The 23,620-nt window shown below is 37.6% G+C and overlaps 1 pseudogene; it reads right to left on the bottom strand.

Moving 5' to 3' along the window:
* LOC114030034 overlaps positions 1-23,620 on the bottom strand; it is a 37,669-nt pseudogene that overhangs the window by 1,014 nt on the left and 13,035 nt on the right.

The following is a 23,620-nucleotide window of genomic DNA, read 5'->3' as shown; positions in this document are numbered from 1 at the left end:
TAGATAGATAGATAGATAGATAGATAGATAGATAGATAGATAGATAGATAGAGGGCACAGGGTGAGTTGAAGCTGAAAGGGTCATATCTGGAGAATAAAATTAAGGGGTGAGGATTATACTAGGAGAAGGAGAAAGGGAAAGGTAGAACAGGGTAAATTATCCCACAAAAAAAAAAAACAGAAAAGAAAAGGCTCTTACAGTGGAGGGGAAATGGGAGAAGGTGAGAGGGAATGAGTGAATCTTATTCTCATAGGATTTGACTTAAGGAGGGAATAACATACACACTCAATTGGGTATGGAAATCTGTCTTACCCTACAGGAAAATAGGAGGGGAAGGGGACAAGAGAGTAGGGGGATGATAGAGAGGAGGGCAGATTGGGAAAGGGGGTAATCAGAAGCAAATACTTCTGAGGAAGGAGAGGGTCAAAAGAAAGAATAGAATAAATGGGGGGGCGGGATAGGATTAAGGGAAATAGAGTTAGTTTTTCACAGCATGTCTACTATGGAAGTGTTTTGCATAACTGCACATGTATAGCTTGCCTTTTCAATGAGGGTGGGTGGGGAGGGAGGAAGGGAGAAAATTTGGAACCCAAAGTTTTAAAAACACATGTTTAAAAAAAAAGTTTTTACATGCAACTGAGAAATAAGAAATACAGGACGTGGGGTACAGAAATCTATCCTGCTCTACAGGAAAATAGAAGGGGAAGGGAGGGAGAGATAGCAGGGAAAGCAGACTAGGGGAAGGGGTATTCAGAGTGCATGCCATCTTGGGGTGGGGGGAGGGATGAGATGGGGTGAAAATTTGGAACTCAAAATCTTATGGAAGTAAATGTTGAAAACTAAAAATAAAAATTAAAAACAAAAAAAAATATAAAAAAGAAACACATTTTAAAAACATAGACATACAGAGGATAAAACTGAGGTGATGGAAAAAATTACTATGCATTGAGTGAATTTTTAAAAAGCAAGAGTTGCAATCATGTTAGATGCAAAATAAAAGCAAACATTCAAAAAAAAAGGAAAAAAAACAAAGAAATCATATCATGCTGAAGGGAACCATAGACAACAAATAAAAAATAATAAATTTTATATACTACAAATGTCTTAGCATCCAAATTGATAACAAAAAAATTATCTGAGCTACAAGAAGACATAGATAGTAACACAATAGTGACAAGAGATTTCAAAATCCCTCTCTTAGTTTTGGATAAGCCTAACAAAGATAAACACAAAGGAAAATATGGAACCAAACAAATTGCTGGATAAACTAGAGTTAAAAGATGTATGTCATCTTTTTGCGACAGAAAAAGAATGTATATATTTCTCAGCACCAATGAAACTTGAACATAAGCCAAACACCTACTAGCGCACAAAGATATAACAAACAAGTATAAAAAGACAGAAATAGTGAATATATCCATTATAGATCATAATATAATAAAAATAGAAATTGTTTCAGGAACCACAAATAAAAGATATAGATCCAAATGGAGACATAACAGTGAAATTCTAAATAATGAATGGGTTGAAGAACAAATCACTGAAACAATAACTACGTAAAAGAAAAAGGTAATGATGAACAATATACCAACATTTCTGGGATGTAGCTAAAGAACTACTGTCTTCAGGGGGAAAATCATGTCCTTACAAATATACATTAACAAAAGAGAAAAAGAGAAGATTAATTATCTGAATGTGCATTTTAAAAAACTAGAAATCCAACAAATTAAAAAAAAACAAAAATGAGCAAAATGGAGATGTCAAAAATTAGATGAAAAATAGATACATTGAAAACAAAGAAGACCTAGAAATGATAATGAAAACTAAAAACTGGCTCTGTTAGAAGACTAATAAAATTGATAAACCTTTAGATAATCTAATTTAAAAGAACAAAGCAGAAACTCAAATCAATAAAATAGCAAATGAACAAGGTGAGATAACACCAAAATAGAATAAAAAGAATAATTAGAACATATTAGATACAGTTATAAGCTAACAAAACTAAGAACGCAAAATAAATAAAAGAAACATTGAAAAATATAAAATACTCAAACTGTCAAAAGACCAGATATAGATCTTAAATAACCCAATCCCAAAAAAGGAAATACACCTAACTATAAAGGAACTACCAAAGGGAAAAAAAAACTGTTGATCTTGATGGATTCACAGGAGAGTTCTATCAAACTTTTAAAGAATATTTGGTACCCATACTTCACAAATTATTTCAAAAATTGAGAAAGAACCCAACTTGAAACCTTCTTTGAGACAAATAGTCCTAATGCCTAAACCAGGGAAAGATAAAACACAGAAAGAAAGCTATAGGCTAATATCATTAATGAAAATTGACTCAGAAATTTTAAACAAAATCCTGTCAAACAGACTACAGTGATGTATCCAAGAAATCATTCATTATGACCAAGTAGGATTTATACTAGGGATGCACAGATGCAACATTGGGAAAACTATCAATATATTTGATCATATTGAAAACCAAAACATCCAAAGCCACATGATCATTTCAATAGATCCAGAAAAAGCCTTTGACAAAGTACACTTTTATGCTAATAATAAAATATAGCCATAGAGTTACCTCTTAAAAATATATATATAAACTTCTATCTAAAACCAAAAGCAAACATCATATGCGATAGGAGTATACCAGAATTTTTTCTAATAAATACAGGAGTGAAGCATGGAGGCCCACTTTTTCAACAAGTATTTGATATATTTCTAGAAATTGTAACAATAGCAATAAAACAAGAGAAAGAAATCAAAGGCATAAAGATGGGTAAAGAGGAGATAAAACTATCCTTATTTGCTGATGATATTATGGTTTGCTTGGAAAATCCTAGACAGTCAGTAAAGATACTAATTGAGACAATAGTTTCAGAAAAGTTGGAAACTACAAAACAAATCCTCAAAATCTAACAATATTTCTATATAACAATAACAAAACACAAGAAGCACTAACAGAAAGGGAAATCCCATTCCAAATAACTACAGAAAGCATAAAATATCCAGGGACTGACCTACCAAAGCACACAAGAGGCTTGATAGATTGTAGATTACAAAGCGCTCCCTAAAGAAATAAAAAACAACTTAAATAGCTGGAGGAATATTCAGTGCTCATGGCAATGCCATGCCAATATAATAAAAATAACAATACTACTGAAATTAATACTTTTAATACTATACTAATCAAATTACCAAGGGGATATTTTATAGAACTTAATAAATTTTATAGAACTTAATAAAATTCATTTGGAAAAACAAAAGATCTAGAATATCAAGGGAATTCATGAAAAGGCATAGGGACAAAGGAGGAATAGCACTTCCAGAGCACAAACTATACTGTAAAGCATCAGTCTTCAAAACCATCTGGTATTGGTTTAAAAATAATGATAAATCAATGGAACAGACTAAATGAGAGGATTAGAAACAATAAAACTCAATAAACCAATGTTTGATAAAGTGAAAAACATATTACCTAGGGAAAAACTCCTTATCTGGTAAAAACTATTTTTTATATATATATATATTTATATATATTTATATATATATATATTTATATATATATATATAACAAGTTACTTCACCTCTGTTTGCCTCAGTTTCCTCATCTGTAAAAGGGTAACAATCATAACACCTACTTCCCAGAGTTGTTGTTAGGATCAAATGAGATAATAATTGTAATGTGCTTAGCACTGTGAGGGCTATAAAATGTAGCTGTTATTTTTTTATTATTATTACATTGTTAGTAGAGCTGTGAAATGGTACAACCATTTTGGAAAGCAATTTGGAATTATGCAAATAAAATGACTAAAATGTCCATGGAACCAGAGACTCCATTACTGGGTTTATACTCCAAGGAAGCCATTGATAAGAAGAAAGTCCCCACATTAGAAGCGCTTTTTGTGATAGCTAAGAAATGCAGAGTAGATGCCCATCAATTGGGGAATGGCTAAACAAAATGTGATACATGAATATAATGGAATATTATTGTGCAGTAAGAAATGGTGTATGTGATGAATACAGAGAAGCGACATTTGAACAATGAACAATGAACAGAGAAACAAGTATTTGAACAATGAGTACAAAGATACACCCATATTTTTTTTTGGTGAGGCAACTGGGGGTAAGTGACTTGCCCAGAGTCACACAGCTAGTAAGTATCAAGTATTTGAGGTCACATTCAAACTCAGGTCCTCCTAACTCCAAGACTGGAGCTCTATCCACTGTGCCACCTAGCTGCCCCCATTTTTTTCCCACCCATATTTCTTGGTAAGGTTTAGCTAGGATTATCTTGGTTTAGTTTAGTTTAAGATTTAGTTTAGGATTATCTTGGCTCCATATATGTTGATGGGAGGACTTAGGAGGGGGTACCTGTAAAATTAGGGTAATGTCTGTCTGATATACCTCACAAGGCTGTTTTGAGATTTAAATGAGATAATGCATAGTAAAACACTACGTAAATGTTAGTTATTAGCATTATTATTACAAATGTGGTCTATTTTTAGACCCTACCACTGGTGGAGGTCACTTGGATTAAGATATAGCACTACAGATTCAAAACTGTTACTTGAAGCAGCTATACACTCCTTAAGGGAAAAAGTTAAGTATAGGTAAGAGAATAGAACACTCCTTTCAAGTCATGTGGAGAAGGTGTGACTTTAGGACTCTTTCCTGGCAGCAGCCCAAGCAAGCTCTGGGGCTGGCATGTTGGGGTAATCCCTGCCCTTCCCAGCTTCCACCAAATTAGAGGTCCTTTGCCCCATTCTACCTTTTAAGTAGGCAGAGAACCATTTGTCAGCACACTAGGCAGAGACAATGGACTGAGGTGACTCATTTCTGAATAGTAAGAAATGCCTGAGAAGATTCCCCATTCACATTTAGATGATGGAGCAATTATTTGCTGGCTGGCAGTTGTAATTACTCTCTACTGCAGGTAGGTAACCATTCCAGAATCCAAACTAATAGGATTACTGGTTACTGACTGGCTTTTGGAACACGTCATTTTCAGACAAATAGCACAGCATGTTCAGTGAACTTTCAACCTTGGGTAAATTCCTTCCCATACAGGTCCTCATGAAGGCTAGGTACGGACTTCTTGGGGATACAGTAAGTGGCACTGCAGTAGCAACAGTATTTTTTTTTCTCTACTATGTTTTAAAATAAGACTTGAGCAGTTCATGAGGGGAAATTTCATGAGCTTGCCTTTTTCATTATCCCTCTGACATTCAAACACTCAGGCAGTTGGTGCTATTTTACTCACCAAGAGTGACCGACCAAAGTTTTAGCTAGATGGTAAACAGGGAAGCAGTGTATCATAGTGGGGAGAAAACACACTGGATTTGGAAATAGGCAGATCCTGTTCAAGTCCCAGCTGTACTACTTAATATCACCAGATGCTGACATTCAGTGGCAGAAAATGGGACAAAAGGCGTTTCTCTAATTATTAGTCATTTAGAGCATTTTTTCATATGGCTATTGATAACTTTGATTTCTTCATCTGGAACTTCTATTCATATCCTTTTACCATTTATCAATTGGGGAATGGCTCTTATTCTTGCAAATTTGACTCAGTTCCTTATATATTTTAGAAGCATGACCTTCTTGATTTGCTGCAAAGATTTTTTTCCCCAGTCTCTTGCCTTTTTTCTAATTTCAGCTTCATTGTTTTTTTTATGCAAAAAAAATTAATTTTATGTAATCAAAATTGCCCATTTTAGCTCCTGTGAGCCTGTCTCTTATTTGGTTATGAACTTTCCCCCATCTATAGGCCTGATGGGTAATTTCTTCCATGTTCCACTAATTTGCCTATTTTATCACTCTTTATGTCTAAATCATGTGCCCCAATGAATTTTGTTATTATTTTTTCCCTACAAAGTAATTACTTGGTAGTTTTAATGATCTCTTAATAACCAAACCTAATGGTCTTTTCTCAGTTTTCATCCTTCTTGACCTATCTGCAGCTTTTTACACAACAGATCACCTCTACTTCATACTCTCTTCTCTCTAAATTTTCATGACATTGCTGTCTCCTGGTTCTCCTTCTACCTATCTGACCTCTCCTTCTCACTCTCCTTTGCTGAGTCTTCACACAGGTCACTCCTGCTAACCATGAGTGTCTCATAGAGCTCTGTCTTGGGCCCTCTTCTCTTCTTGGTGATCTCGTCGGCTCCCATGGATTCAATTATCATGTCTATGCTAGTGATTTGAGAATTTACTTATCTAGCCTTAATTTCTCCACTGACCTCCAATCTTGCATCATCAACGTCCTATTATACATCTCAGACTGGAGATCTTGTAGACATCTTAGACTCCAATGTCCAAAATGTCCAAAACTGGACTTATATTTTCTCCCCAAATCTCCCTTTCCAAACTTCCCTGTTACTATTGGGGCACCACCACCACCACTCTCTCAGTCTCTAGACCTCCCCCATAGCCAATCTGTTGCCAAGGCCTGTCAATTTCACCTTTGCCACATCTCTCTAATATACTCCCTTCTCTCTTAATACTGCCACCACCCTGGTACAGGCCTTCATCTCCTCATGCCTGGACTATTGCAGTAGCCTGCTGGTTGGTCTACCTGTCACAAGTTTCTCCCTTCTCCAGTTAATTCTCCATTCAGCCACTAAAGTGATTTGCTAAAGTGTAGGTCTGACAGTTTGATATTCAAATTCCTTCATAACCTAGCTCGTCCCCTGCCCACACATATCCCTTTCTAGTCTCCTTATACCTCACACCCCTTCATGTATTCTTTGATCCAGTGACATTGGCCTCCTGTCTGTTCCACCAACAAGACTCCATCTCTCAGCTCCAGGCATTTTCACTGGTTGTCCCCTATGCCTGCAATGCCTTCCCTCCTCACCTCTTTCTTCTGACTTCCTTGGCTTTCTTCAAGTCCCAGCTAAAATCTCACCTCTCACTTCACAGGAAGTCTTTCCCAAACTCTCTTAATTCTAGTACCTTCCCTCTGTTGATTATTTTCTATTTCTCTTTTATGTAGCTTATTTGCATATAGATGTTTGCATATTGTCTCCTCCCAGATTGTGAGCTCTTCGAGGTGCCATCCTTTGCCTTTCTTTGTATCCCCAGTGCTTACCACAGTGCCTAGTGTATGGGAGCTTAACAAATACTTACTGGCTGACTGAAATGCATTGATTTTGTTGCATAGAAACTTTTCTATTTTATGCGATTAAAATTAGGTATTTTATTTTCTGTAGTCCTCTTTGTCCCTTGTTTGGCCAAGAACTCTTCCCCTCTCTATATTTGTGAAATATATCTTTTCTCCCTGTTCCTCTATTTATGACATGATCTTTTATATCTAAGTCACTTATCTACTTGGAGCTTATTATAATACATGGTATAAGATGATGATCTAAACCTATTTTTTGCCAGACTGCTTTCTAACTCTTCCAACAATTTTTTAAAATCAAATAACAAGTCCTTCTCTCAGTAGTCAGACTCCTTCAGTTTATCAGACCCTGTACTACTCTTGTCAATTGCTTCTGAGTCTTCTTTATAGAGGTAGCTACGTGACATAATAAATAGAGTAAAGGGCCTGAAATCAGGAAGACCTGAGTTTAGGTTCAGCATCAGTCACTTATTAGCTGTGTGACCCTGGGCAAGTCACTTAATCTCCATTTCCTCATCTGTAAAATGGGGATAACAGCATCTACTTCTAAGGGGTTATGAGGATCAAATGAGATAATAGTTGTAAAGCATTTAGCACAGTGCCTGGCGCATAGTAGGTGCTATATAAGTGTTAGCTGTTTATTATTGGTTAGATTAATCAATTTTTACATATTTAATCAGAACCAAATAATTTTGCTGACTACTGTTTTGTAGTATAGTTTGATATCTGATACTGCTAGGCCCCCTTCTCTCCCTTTTTTTTAAATGCATCATTTCCCTTGAGATTCTTGACTTTTTGTTCCTCCTGACAAATTTTATTATTATTTTATCTAGTTCTGTAAAGTCAACTTTTGGTAATTTGACATGGTATTAGCTCTGTAAAATAATTTAGGTACTATTGTTTTTATTATATTAGCAAATCTGTCAGTCTTTCTTTTCAGATTGATTATATTATATGTGTGTATTACATATACCTATGTATATTTTATATGCATATAAAATTCCCCTATCCCCTCCACACACACGTACTCTAAATTACAGCTAAACTGACCTAATTACTATTGCCCATATATGATATTATATCTTCTACCATCATACATTTGCACAAACTTTTCTCCATGCCGAATGTACTCCTTCCTGACCTCTGCCTTAGAACCCCTAGCTGAGACCTGAAGAACTGAATAGCCTTGACCACATGCATTTTCTGCCTATGTTCCTCATCACCATTGTTTGTCCCCTCTCTTCCCATAGATGCACCCTCTGCATGTAGAATAATATGTTGGGTGGTAGAAGAGATAAACAGTTTAAATAAGGCATGTTCCTGCCATTATGGAACTTGTTTACAGTTTAGTAGGGGATAAGAGTAGTATTCTTAGTTAAGGGAAGTAGTGAAAGTCTCTATTTATTCTGACCCATCCTCCATTTAGCCATCAAGGTGATTTTCCTAAAGCTCAGGTCCCACATGTCACTCTCCTACTTAAACTCCACTGGCTTCCTATTGTCTCCAGGATCAAATACAAAATCTCAAAGCCCTTCTTAAACTGGCTCTCTCTTTCCAGTCTTCTCACACCTTATTCCCTATCACACACATACACTTTGTTTTTTGTTTTGTTTTGTGAGGCAATTGGGGTTAAGTGACTTGTCCAGGGTCACACAGCTAGTGAATGTTATGTGTCTGAGGCCTTATTTGAACTCAGGTCCTCCTGACTCCAGGGCAGATGCTCTATCCACTGCACCACCTACACATACACTTTGACTCAGTGACACAGGCCTATTGTCTGTTCCATGTATAAGACTCTATCTCCCAGTTCTAGTCATTTTCTCTGGCTGTCCCTCATGCCTGGAATGCTTCCCCTCCTCATCTTTACCTACTGCTTTCCCTGGCTTTCTTTAAGTCCCAACTAACATCCTACCTTCTACAAGAAGCCCTTCCCAACCCCTCTTAATTCTAGTGCCTTCTGTCCCTTAGTGATTTCCTATGTATCGTGTATATAGCTAGCTTGTACTTATTTGATTGCTTATTATCTCCTCAAGTAGATAGTGAGCTCCCTGAGGACATGGAGCCTTTTGCTTATTTTTAACTCCCCAGTGCTGAGTACAATGCCTGGCACATAATAGGTGCTTAATAAATATTTATTGACTGGCTGAAACCAATTAAATAACTTAGTCATTAAAAGAAGACCCTGGGTATTGAAGTTCTTGGCCATCTGTCCATTTTACATGACGTTTATTATTGGAATGTTTGATGATCAAATCTGTCTTCATTGAAAGCATAATATTCTGCAATTGCAAATGTATACAACTTTATCAATTAAAGATATGACTGATATGGAATCAATCATATTTTCAAGTTGCCTATGCAAGTAGAATACTATTTCAGTTGTAAAAAGAAAACAGGTTTGTGTAAAATGAAGTGAATTAAAAATAAATTGCCTGAGTGAACTAATTCCACTGTTCAAGAATTACTGTTAACTAAAACTGACTTCATTTTTCTGAATTTAAAATATAATCTATGAATTGGGAGGGGGGAGAAGTGAGGAAATTAAGAGGGTAGTGTGAATATATATTGCCATCTAGTATGTCTACCATGGTGAATTTCCCATTTCTATTGAAGTCACAGATTTACTCATAATGTGTTTCTAGGAATGTGTTAGTAAAAAGAGCTATTTATTGCATATTTTCTGTCTCACATTCTAAATCCTAATAATTCATTACAAAATTGTGAAGAGGTTTAGTCTATTTTATTAATGTTTAATCTGTTATTTCACACTTCTCAAGCAGGCTTGTCACCTCCACTCACTAATGATTTCAAGAAATGACTCAAAAACAACATGTCCTACAAAAGGTAAAACATTTTAGATATGTATACATAAAGGAATTCAATCCTGTGCAGTCTCCTTCTGCTCCTGCAGAAGGTGTCAGAGTGCCAGAAAAGGGGGCAGGGGCTGCTAAGATTACACAGGTTTTAGACCATCTATAAGTATTAGCTTAGTTGTTGGTAAAATTAGAGACCTAGTGCTCAGCACAGTGCCTGCTAAGTATGCCCTTAATAAATGTTTATTAGTTGAATGTTTATTGATTAACTAGGCAGACTTTCATAAATAATCTCTTACAGTAGAATCATTTATCTTTACCATCATCACAATTGAAAAGTAGACAGAATATAAGATCTCATTATGCTTATTGTTTGATGCCCATAAAGAACTATTTGATTCAGCAGAGCAAAATACTACCTCCTCCAACCACATCTCTTCCAAGTGTGTCAGAATTATACAAGACTTCTTGAAAGATATAACAAGAGAATATCTTATTGAACAACATTGTTAATACCAGATAAAACATAAAAACAGGGAAACACACTTGCTGAAGATAAGTTTGCCACTGTTATGGCATTGATTAAATACAAAGTCCAAGAGGAAGAGAGAGTCCCTAAAAATGATGAGATCCTCCAGATGTTCTTGTTTGCAGATGGCATTGTGCTGACTGAATCGAGGCCTAGAACACTACAGAGCACCCTGGAGGAGATTTGTGGTCAATACATAGAGTTTGGCCTATCTACACTGGAAAAACCAAGTGGATGAACAATGCCTTATTGTACAGACTATACTATAAAGTTGGCAGGACCACACATAGAACTCATTCATCGTGTATGTAGAAGATAATCATATTTCATCAAATAGGTAATGGCCCATTATTGATATGTCATTCCTGCATCAGCTGTCCGTGGAGCATCAGACCACTGACTTGTTAGAGCAAATAGCAGAGTTAATACAAAGCTTCAAAAAAAGAATAAAAAATATATAACATGCAATTAAAACAACTCTAGCCTGACATTTAATTATGTCTTATTGATGCCTTTTTTCTTTGCATTATAGTCATTTTTTTTTTGTTTAAAAGGCCAGATTTGAACAGAAGGAGAGTAATTGCCTCTGAGAAATTACAGTTTTGGGGGGTTTTTTTAGCTCAAACTTCTCTGACTTGTCTTGGTGGATTTCAGAAAAACCTGGAAAGACTTACATGAACTGATGCTGAGTGAAGTGAGCAGAACCAGGAGAACATTGTACACAGTAAAAGCAAGTACATCAGCTTTGATAGACTTAGCTGTTCTCAGCAATACAGTTATCTAAGATAATGCGAAAAGACTCATGGTGGAAAATCCATATCCAGAGAAAGAACTATAGAATCTGAATGCAGATCAAAGGATACTATTTTCTCTCTCTTTTTTTCTTTCTCATGATTTTTCCCTTTTGTTCTAATTCTTTCACAACATGACTAATGTGGAAATATGTTTAATATTATTGTACATACATAGCCTACATCAGATTGCTTGCTGTCTTGGGGTAGAGGGAGAGGAGGGAGGGAGGGAGAAAAAAAATTTTGGAACTCAAAATGTTGAAAACTACCTTTCCTTGTATTTGGAAAAAGATAAAATACTAAAAATACTATTAAGCAGGAAAAACAATAAAAATATAGTCATGCGGAAAAAAATTTAAAAAGGCAAAAAAAAAGACCTGCCTTTTAAATATAATTATCCTTATTATTGTATGGCTTTGAGTCATCAAACTCTATAGTTTCCAGAGAACAGAAACTGATAATCACCCAAAAGGCAGTAAAGAGAATGCATGGTGGGCGTAAGGAGGCTATAACACATTACAGACCATTACAGACCACAAAGGAGAAGCAGAATTAAGGCTGTCATCAATTAAATGTTTATGTAAAAAAGAAGATAGGTTGATCGCATGGCAAAAGTGAAGAATGACCATGTGGGATATTAAGGGAAAGTAAAAAAAAGGCACCTAATATGTTGGGTGTGGCCCCCTATAGAAAACTTATAGGTGGACAGGGACAAAAGAACTCTATCTTCTCCCTTTCTGCTGATCTCATGTCCATCAGCTGCCTTCCAGACATCTCAACCTGGATGTCTAGTAGACATCTTAAATTCCACATGTCCAAAACTAAACTTATCTTTCTCCCTAAATCCTCCTCACTTCCAAACTTTTCCCTCTTACTGTCAAGGATACCACCATCTTCCTAGTGCCTCAGGCTTTCAACCTCAATATCTTTCTTGACAACTCACTCTCAATCACCCCACATGTCCAGTCATTTATGAAACCTTGGTGTTTCTACCTTGACAACATCTCCCATGTAGGTATTTTTTTCCTACTCACACAGTCACAACCCTAATCCAGGGCCTCGCCACCCCTTACCTAAAATAGCCTGCTAGTTGGTCTTCCTGCCTCAAGTCTTTGCCCACTTCACTCCCTTCTCTGTGCAACTGCCAAAATGACTTTTCCTAAAGCACAGATCTGACCATGTCAGCTACTGTTTAATGAACTCCAGTTGCACTCACCACTAGGATCAAATATAAAGTCATTTATTTGGCATTTAAAATTCTTCCCTCCATACACCTTATGACCCAACATTACTGGCCCACGTGCTTTTCCTCAAACACAACACTCCATCTCTAATCTCTGTGCTTTTGTACTGGTTGTCCCCCATGTCTGGAATGTTTTGCCTTCTCATCTCCTAGGATAATAGATTTAGAGTGGGAAGGGACTTTTACATGCCACTGATTCCAGTTCCCTCATTTTACAGATGAGGAAATTGAGGCACAGAGAGACTAAATGATTTGTCCATGATCACCCAGCTTTTAAGTGTCTGAGGTGGGACAGAGGTGCTACGATATTCATAGGCTGATGCAGTAGCCACATATGTGAAATCACTGATCCTTACCTGATTTTCTTTAAGACATAATTCAATTGCCCCCTTCTGCAACAGGACTTTTTCCTTTTTCCCCCAATTACTAGAACCTTCACTTCTAAGGTTACCTTCCACCTACTCTGTATGTATCTTATTGGTAGCTAATTTTCCAGTTCATTTTACTGATGGAGAAGCTGAGGCAAATAGGGTTAAATGACTTGTCCAAGGTTATTGATTGCCAAAATGAGCAAGCGTGGATGGACTATGATCTAAATTATTAGGGAAGGAACATGTATTAATGATTTCACAAATTCATGTGAGTAAATATTCTCCTATATGTACACATACACACATATATTCATATATACATACATGCATATGTGTCATTAAAGTTTTATACCAAAGCTTCTTTGTGAGGTGGATCTAACCTGGGATCTTGAAAGTTCTGCTAGTGAAATGCCAACTGAGATAGGCCCTAACCTGTCAGAAAGGTTTAGGAGTTTAAACACAGATAATAGGCTAAGTATATTCTGTTATCCAAACACCAGCCCAGCTAATTTTTCAGCCTCATTAGCCTTTTTTTTTTCACCTAGCAATGAATATTTTTGGTCATAGTAATTCAGAAAGATTGTCTACTGAGGCACAGAGGGGCTATTATATTTATAAGCAGATACAGTAGCTATATATGTGAAATCGCAGATCCTTAAAGTATTGAAATACAAGTATATACATATGTTAATATATGTTGATAGCTTTCTATATGTAATATAGCAGTAAATTATATCATAAGATCTAATTCAACAACCTCATTTTGCTTTTTTGATAATAGATGTTTATTGATTTTAAAATTCTCTAGATTTCCTCCTGTTCCCTCCTAGAGAGGCATTCCTTATAACAAGGAATTTTTTTTAAGAGGAAGAGGGGAAAGAAATTCAGCAAAACTGATCAACCCATCAGGAAAAAAACTGACATATACAACATTATATATACATGGATTCCATACACACACACACACACACACACACACACACACACACACACACTTCTTCAACAGAGGTGGGGGAAATGTCTTCTCATCAACCCTTTTGTTTTACAAGTTAGTATAAGTCAAAAAATTGTAAATGTTCTATGGAAAATCTAAACTAAGGCTGCTTCTAAGATCCCTTCTGTCTCTCAATCCATGATTTAATGATGCTATGTGTTCTCTTGATCAGCCTAGAAATCGAGTTCTCTCAACTTTTTCTTAAGTTTTTTGTTGTTGAGTCTTTCAAATCACATCCAACTCTTCATGACCCCATTTTGGGGTTTTCTGGCAAAGATACTGAAGTTAAGTAGAGCCAATTTCCTGTCTTGGAAATTCCTGAGTAAAGTTGATTTCTTGCCTTGGAAGTTCGGGAAAAGCAGTCAGTCAACAAGCTATAGGTGTGCTGTGTGCTAGGCACTGTACTAAGTACTAGGAATTTAAAGAAAAGCAAAAACAGTCAGTGCCATTAAGGGCTTGCATTCTGATGGGGGAGACAACATGTAAAAAACTAGATACATACAAAATTTATACAGAGTGTTTGGAAAGCAATCCAAGAGAGGAAGGGATTAGTAGGTGGTAGGAGTGAGGAAAAGGTAAGCTCAGTCTTGAAGAAAGGGAGAGAAACTAAGAGACAGAGGTCAAGGGGCAAAGCATTCCAGACCATAGGTGACAGCCTTTGCAAAGGAATAGAGATGGGAGGTGGTTGTGTAGGAAGAACTTCAAGTAAGCCAGTATAGCTACACCATAAAGTATGTGGAGGGGAATAAAGTATAAAAAGACTGGAGAAATAGGAAGGGGCTAGGTTAACGAAGAACTTTAAATGCCAGACAGAGAAATTTATATTTGATCCGAGAGAGAGGAGGGAAGCAAAATGAAGCTCACTGATCAAGTTGATGACATAGTCAAACCTATGCTTTAGAAAAATCACTTTGGTAGTTTTGTGGAGGATGCTATTAGAGTAGATGGAGGGTGGATTAAAGTTGGGCAAAACTTAAATGAGACCATTTAAAAGGCTATTGCAGTAGTCCAGGCAAAAGGTAATGAGGACCTGGACTAAGAGTGTGACTGAGTGAGTGCAGAGAAGGGAGTTTACCGTGGAGATCGTGTGAAAGAGGAAACGAGAAGATTTGACAAGAGACTGCATATGCAGGGTGAGTGACTGTGAGAAGTTGAGGATGACAGAGGTTGAGAGCCTGGGCAACTGAGAAGGCAGTAGTACCTTCAAAGGTAATATGGAAGTTTGACAGAGGGGAAGGTTTGGGAGGGAAAATGAGGTCTATTTGGACATATTGAGAACAGCCAGAGTAGCTGCTGCCAGCTCTGCCATTGTCTCTGTTATATTTGTAACTTTTCCAGGTTCTTTGAATTATTCAAATTACACAATAATAGGTATGGTAGCAGCTGCTTGTCCTTAAAAGAGCCATCCCTGGGTCCACCTCTAAACTTCTGTTTTAACCAAAATGTAAGGTGCTCAAACCAAAAGAGCAGTCCTGGCTGGAGAACCCAGGAAGTGATGGAAAGCTTGCTACTAGCCTAACTGCCAACTAGCTCTTGTGGTACCTATTCTGGTTTGCTGAAATATTAGAATGGACAGTCTTTCAGTAAACTTCCAGCCATCTCCCATATCTTTGTATGGGTTAATTGTGTTAACAGGCCAAGTCAGCTAATTTAAAGTCACCCTACCAAAATCATTAATTTTAATGTCAAGTACAGAAATTGTATCTGTTAAGGTATGAAAATCTTAAAGGGCTCTCCAGAGTAAGTGTAGTTAGGGACCATATAAACTAATATGTGTAATAAGAAAGGGTGTGTATAGTAAAATAAATCATGTCAACAGAGAGGACTTTGCTCTAGGTTGGACTTTAACTAAAAGCTGGCCAGAGAGAGTTATAATCCTGTCTTACTGTGCATAATGAAAAATAGAGTGAGTAAAATGTTTATTTAATAATAGGCAACATGGCATAGAGTAAATATTATTGGCCTTAAAATTCAGAGACTTGGGTTCAAAAATCTATGATCTATCACTTACTAGGTGTAAGAATGGTCACTTGAACTCTCCAGATTTCAATTTCCCCATCAATAAAATGGGTATAATACTATTCACACTACATACTTTGTAGGGTTTATTGTGAAGAAAGAACTCATTCTATAAACCTTAAGGCTATCTAAATGTGAATTACTATTAATTAATCTAAATGACAGTACTATTCAGACAACCGTTTGGATTTGTTGATTAAATATGACTGGCAAACATATTTTTCCATACCCAATTCTTATATGCTCATATGTCTGTAGTAGATATTTAGATTAGATTCTAAAAACTCAAGGTATTTGGACCCCTAAATATAAGGCCTTTTTACATGGACCATCTGGGTTCTGGAAAGGGTGTAGAAAGAAGTTTTTCTTCCCTTTGCACCTCTGAAGGGACATGTTGTTCTATATTTCAAAGGAAAAAAAAGGGAGGGCTAGAGTGAATAACTCTTACAAGACTGTTAGTGGCATTGTGAAGGGTGCAGTCTAGCTTGTTTCCATGTTGTGGTATGGAGGGGAAAAAAATCTTTACAAAAGTAGATACTAGGTAAACAGAATCTGTCTATGAAGCTTAATCTAGAGAACAACAAAATTGATTAATTTCCACATAGATTTTAAAAGATGGATTCACTTCTATACTTGAACCATGGAAATATTTAAGAATCTAATCTACCCCTAAATAGGAAAAGGAAATGGATATTCGTATGATTAAAGAATAACATTGTCTCTAATGTAGTCAGCAGGTAGGAAAACAGTCTTATCTCCATAAATGGGTGAAGTGGTTGTTCATGATTCCATATCTATCCACAGCCCAAGCCACAGAGATCCAAGAGATGGCCTGAGGCTGGTTAGAGATCAAATGAATAGAATAAGTAGACAGAATAGGAAAGCAATCAGAGAGTGTGATTTCTGGGATTTCAAAAGCCTTGTCCACACTGTTAACTGAAGCCTAACATTTAACAAAAGATCAAAACTTTAATTCCTTAACAGCAGATGAGAATTAAAATTCAAACAGCCCAGAGGAAAAAGCCACAATGATTTTTTTTTTTACAATGATGACAACTTTATTAAAAGTAATTGAGGACAACTTTAAAGAGAAAAACCTTTAAATACTTTTGTACTCAATGCAACAATAAACCACAAGTACAAAAGAATGAAGATTGAAACATGCCACTCACCTCCTGACAGAGGTAATGAACTTAAAATGTGGAAAGAGTCACATTTTTCTGGATGTGGCTAACATGAGGATTTATTTTGCTAGGCTATGCAGATATGTAATTAGGGACTTATTTTCTGGGGATTTTTTAAAATATTATTTGCTTAATGGGGATGGGTGGGAAATGGAGTGGGGGGGGACAGAATAATTTTTTTTAATGCTAATTTTTATTTATTTTTTTGTTTTCAACATTTACTTCCACAAGATTTTGAGTTCGAAATTTTCACTCCATTTCACCCCTCCCCCCACCCCAAGATGGCATGCATTCTAACTACCCCTTCCCCTAGTCTGCCTTCCCTTCTATCTCTCCCCCCTTCTCTTATCCCCTTCCCCTTCAATTTTCCTGTAGGGCAGGATGGATTTCTGTACCCCATTTCCTGTATTTCTTATTTCCCAGTTGCATGTGAAAACATTTTTTTTAAACGTGTTTCTAAAACTTTGGGTTCCAAATTTTCTCCCTTCCTCCCTCCCCACCCACCCTCATTGATAAGGCAAGGTTATATATGTGCAGTTATGCAAAACACTTCTATAGTAGACATGCTGTGAAAAACGAATTCTATTTCCCTTAATCCTATCCCACCCCCCCGTTTACTCTATTCTTTCTTTTGACCTTGTCCTTCCTCAGAAGTATTTGCTTCTGATTACTCTCTTTCCCAGTCTGCCCTGCTTTCTATCATTCCCCTACTCTCTTGTCCCCTCCCCCCCCATTTTCCTGTAGGGTAAGATAGATTTCCACACCCAAATGAGTGTGTATGTTATTCCCTCCCTAAGTCAAATCCTAGAGAATAAGATTCACTCATTCCCTCTCACTTTCCCCCATTTCCCCTCCACTGTAAGAGCCTTTTCTTTTCTGGTTTTTTTTTTTGTGGGATAATTTACCCCGTTCTACCTCTCCCTTTCTCCTTCTCCTAGTATATTCCTCTCTCACCCCTTAATTTTATTCTCCAGATATGACCGCTTCATTTTCAACTCACCCTGTGCCCACTATCTATCTATCTATGTCTATATATATGTACATATAATTTTTTCCCCTCTAACTACCCTAATACTGACAAAGGTCTCATGAGTTACAAATATCATCTTTCCATGCAGGAATGTAAACAGTTCAACCTTAGTAAGTCTCTTATGATTTTCTCTTTCCTGTTTACCTCTTCATGTTCCACTTGAGTCTTGTATTTGAAAATCAAATTTTCTATTCAACTCTGGTCTTTTCATCAAGAATGCTCGAAAGTCCTCTATTTCACTGAATGACCATTTTTTCCCCTGAAGAATTATACTCAGTTTTGCTGGGTAGGTGACTCTTGGTGGTAATCCTATCTCCTTTGCCCTCCGGAATATTATATTCCATGCCCTGCGGTCCCTTAATGTAGAAGCAGCTAAATCTTGTGTTATCCTGATTGTGTTTCCACAATACTTGAATTGTTTCTTTCTGGCTGCTTGTAATATTTTCTCCTTGACCTGGGAACTCTGGAATTTGGCTACAATATTCCTAGGAGTTTTCCTTTGGGGATCTCTTTCAGGAGGAGATCGGTAGATTCTTTCAATTTCTGTTTTGCCCTCTGGTTCTAAAATAACAGGGCAGTTTTCCTTGATATTTCTTGAAAGATGATGTCTAGGCTCTTTTTTTGATCATGGCTTTCAGATAGTTCAATAATTTTTAAATTCTCTCTCCTGGATCTATTTTCCAGGTCAGTTGTTTTTCCAATGAGATATTTCACATTGTTTTCTAATTTTTCATTCTTTTGGATTTGTTCTACAGTATCTTGATTTCTCATAAAGTCACTAGCTTCCAATTGCTCTATTCTAATTTTTAAGGAAGTATTTTCTTCAGTAATCTTTTGGACTTCCTTTTCCATTTGTCCAATTTTGCTTTTTAGGGCATTCTTCTCCTCATTGGCTTTTTGGACCTCTTTTGCCATTTGGGTTAGGCTATTTTTTAAGGTGTTATTTTCTTCAGTATTTTTTTGAGTCTCCTTTAGCAAGCTGTTGACTTGTTTTTCATGATTTTCTCGCATCACTCTCAGTTTTTCCTCTACTTCTCTTACTTGCTTCTCAAAATCCCTTTTGAGCTCTTCCAAGGCCTGGGACTGATTCATATTTTTCTTGGAGGCTTTGGATGTAGGAGCTTTGGCTTTGTTGTCTTCTTCTGGTTGTATGTTTTGATCTTCTTTGTCACCAAAGTAAGATAATATAGTCTGACTCTTTTTGTGCTGCTTACTCATAATCCCGGCCAATTACTTGAGTTTTAAACTCTTTGTTAAGGTAAAAGTCTGCTTCTAATGTGAAAAGTGTACTATCCCAAGCTTTGGGGGTTTGTACAGCTGTTTTCAGAGATACTTCTAGGGACCTGTAAATTTTCAGTTCTTCCAAGGTGGTATGATAAGGGGCGAGGTGTTTCCTCTCCACCACCACAACAAGCTCCACCGCACCAGTGCTCCTCCTTGCCCCAGGACTGCCCCTCAGAACTGTGACCCAGATCCAAGCACTGGCAGAGCAAAAGATTCTTGCCTCAGCACTGGCAAAGAGATCCCTGCAATCCCCCTCTAATTAGCCACTCGATTCCCCCTCAGTCTGTGGGTCGGAAGCTCAGGAAAAAGCTGGGGCCCTGGGCCACACTTGAGACTTCCGGCTAAGACCTAGCTCCTCTCTCACTGCAGTAACAGACTTTTCCCACTGACCTTCTAAGTTGTCTTTGGCATTCAGGGGTTGAGAAGTCTGGAAACCACCACAGCTGCCGGCAATTCAGTCCTCTGAGGCCTGCTCCAGGGTCGTGGCCTATGCACCCACTCCAAACTGCGCTCCTCTCCCCGCCTGGTACGATATACCTTTCTGATCAACCATCCAGGCTGTCTTTGGCTGGAAATTTGTTTCACTTTGTCTTTTTGTGGGTTCTGCTGCTTTAGAATTTGTTTAGAGCCATTTTTTTAGGTATTCGGAGGGCTTTGGAAGAGAGCTCAAGACAGTCACTGCTTTCCGTCTGCCATCTTGGCCCTGCCCCTCCTCACCACAATGATTTAAAATCACATTAGTGACTGATATCCTCAGAGCCTTTCCTGAGAGTGGGGTCCAGTCAACTAGTATTTATTAAGACCTATTATGTGCTGGACACCATGCTAAGTGCTGGGGATACAAAGAAAGGCAAAAACAGTCCCTGCTCTCAAGGAGCTCACATGGTGGAGTTCCAAATCTCAAAAGTAAATTTGAGAAAAATCAGTATAAGGTTACTGAATTCCTGAAGTAGAGGAGGGGTAAAGCAATCACACAAGAAGAAGGAGAGAAAAAAGGTACCAGAAGTAGTGTGATTACAAGGGTCTTCCATTGCCTACAGATGAAAACATGAAAAGTCTTTATTATTAATTAGTATTAATTATATCTGCTTGGTCTCAGGGTGCAAGGTATCATTGTAGGCAGAATAACAGTATCTCCTTCTTAGGAGAATTCAGATTCTAGCTATCAATAATTCTCACTGTTATACTTTAAAAAAAGAAGTTTAGGACCTGTAGGAATAAAAAAGAAATTTAGAATGGTTAATTGTTTTCATGATTCAGTTCTCAAAATTCACAAGTTCACATTTTTTGGACAGCATATCTTTAATAGCACCAAAAAAGAGAACCAAACATCACTCCTAATATATCTGGTCAGGGTAAATTTCCATGGCACCCTTCTATTATGCCCTTTGAAATGCATAAATATTTTTTCCATACCTCAATTCAAACATTTTAAAAATGCTCTCTATGTGAATGCATGAGGACATATCTATTCAATGACTTCTCAGGAGCAATGTTATCCCTAAATCCCATCTCTTTTCCTGCAGACTTGTAGGTCTATGAGCCTATGGGCCCTGGGATAATATGCAAATACATCATCACTGCCCCAAAGAAAAATGAAAGTGAAAAGAAACATGGAAGAGGAGCCCTCATGATGGGGTGATGGGACCTGAACCCCTAAAAGGAAAAGACCATGTCTTTGAAAGCAGCCCAGTCCCTGAATTTTCCCACATATTTCAGCAGCCCAGGTCACTGGTTTCACACCCAAGGCCTCTAGCCCATTCCAGCCCACCTAGATACTTAATAGTCTTTTCACAGTGGCTCTTGACGCACCCCAGACCACTGGGCCACCCTACGCTATTTACGACTCCTTAATCCCATCTAAATCTTTTCACTGTTCTTTTTTTGTACAAAGTATCAATCTCACCCCCATCAAGTTGCAGATTCACTAGGAATCTGGCCCACTCCTATTGACGTTAACAATAAACCTTACTATTCTGACTGAAAGAGGGCTTGAGTGCTTGAATTTTTTCTAGCAGACCTCCCTGTACCCTGACATTTTGGTATTCCCAGCAACCCTAAACTGCATCACTAGTACGCTTCCAAACCCAGGGAAAGATATTGATATGTTGAGTAGAAGGAAGATAGCAAGTGGGGAATATGTTTTTCTTTTGTAACTGACATACTGCCCTAACCCGCAGCAGCTGCCCAGATGTGGGAGGAAGAGCAGGATGCCTGGAGTTGGCTACATCATACCAAATGGCCAAGCCCTTCCTGTGTCTCTGTTTGCAGGCTCAGCACTCCTTGCAGTGTATGTCAGGGAAACACGATGCAATCACATGGTAGGGAGAGGGTAGAAAAAGAAAGTGAGTAAAGAGTAATAGTCCTGGTTGGTGGAATGAAGGAAAGTGATATGAATTAAGGTTAGAAAGGTAATCCAGGCCATAGAGGGTCACAAATGCCTTAGAAAGTAGTTTGAATAAAATTGTACAATATTTATCATGTACTTATTATTTTGCAAGACTGTAACCTTGTCATTGGGGATAAAAAGATAAATAAACAACATAGTCACCATGCTCAAATTACTTCCAACTTCCTGGGCTGAGAGGAATAGAAAGTGAACACAAAATAAATATGATACCAAGTAGAATGTGATAAAGGCAAAAGAGAGAACCCCAATATTTTAGGAAAGTTTGATGTGGGAGAGATTACTTTCAGCTGGAGAAGATGACTAAAGTAGATTTCATGAAGGAGATGGTAACACCTGAACTTGGCCTTGAAGGAAGAGGTGGGGATGAGGAAGGAATGGCTTCCAGGCATGGGAGCAGCCTACATGAATGCCCAGAGATAGGTGAGGGCAGGAGATTAAGGGAAAGTTACTAATACAGTTTGGCTAGAATGTAGAGTGCATGAAAGAAGTAATATGGGAGGGGAACCCCAAAATTCTAGGAGGTAGGTTGGAGCCAGATTGTAAAAGCTTCAAAAACCAGATAAGCAATGACATTTAGACCTGTGCACTAGAAAGATTACAGCAGATTAGCAGTGATGTATAAGATTCATTGGAGAGGGGAAAAACTGTAAGTAAGAAGACCGGTTAAGAAATTATTGCCTAATCCAGGCAAGAAGTGATAAAAGCCTGAAGCAGGGTAATGACTATGAATGGAGAGGAATGGCTAGATGCAAGAGATAACTTAGAGGCACAATAAAATGGATTTGCAACTGATTTAGAAGAAAAGGAAAGTTAAAAATTAACACTGATAAATTCTGTTTTGGACTTGTTAAATTTGAGGTGCTGATGGATTATCAAGTGAGATAACATGTATAAAGAACTTTGCAAACTTTAAAGTGCTATATAAATGCTAACTATTATGATTATTATCCAAGTGGAGAGATGACCAAATAGTTGCTGAGGTGGGTCAAGAGTTTATGGGAGAGATTGGGGCTGGATATGTAGATTAAAAAATAATTTGCTTAGAGGTAATAACTGAACCCTTGAGGTGATTGCCAAGGACTTCTTCATTAAGAGAGAAGAGGGCCAAGTAGAGAGCCTTGGGGGACAGCTATATTTAAGAGGACAGGAAGAAGAGTATGAACCTAGGAAGGAGATGAAGAAGGAATTGTCAAGCAGGAAGAAGAAAAACAAAGGTGGCATTGGCTAATGATTTTAAAACAAATTGAAAAAGTAGTGTAACCCTACGAGCTGTCAGCCCAGGATCCTACTCTCTACCTCTGGACTCTTGACTTCCCTCCAGAGCTTTCCCAGAGAGACCCAGGCGCTCCATCTTAGCCCACATACGGTCTCTGTGTGCCCCCCATACACATACACACAACCCCTGGACCTTCTCCAGTGCTCCAGAAGCCATCTTTGTACCACATTTGCCTTTCACTGATACCTCCTGACCCCTCTTGCCTTCTGATAAGAATCCCTCAGGCCATAACTTTTATTGCTCCTGATGTCTATAAGCTGGGCCTCCTGAACCTTGAAGAACACAACATCACCACCTGCCATGAGGTTGCATTTGAAGAAAGGAACTTGAAAAGTCTAATCACCTGCCTTGAGCACGGGACCTTTTTCCATCCACAGACACTCTTTCTGGACTCATTCCTTAATGGTCAACATACTCACACACCTTCATACTCTCACCATCCCAGGGATTCTGAATCTTTTGCCAACTCTTACATTCCCTCAACTCTAACCCAGCCTCCTCCTCCCCCATCCAATTTCTAAATCTGTCCACCCACTC

This window comes from Vombatus ursinus, unplaced genomic scaffold, assembly GCF_900497805.2.
Source record: "Vombatus ursinus unplaced genomic scaffold, bare-nosed wombat genome assembly UNPS02014945.1, whole genome shotgun sequence".
NCBI lineage: Eukaryota > Metazoa > Chordata > Mammalia > Diprotodontia > Vombatidae > Vombatus > Vombatus ursinus.
The sequence above is the reverse complement of the archived record's forward strand: the minus strand, read 5'-3'. Positions and strand labels throughout refer to the sequence as shown.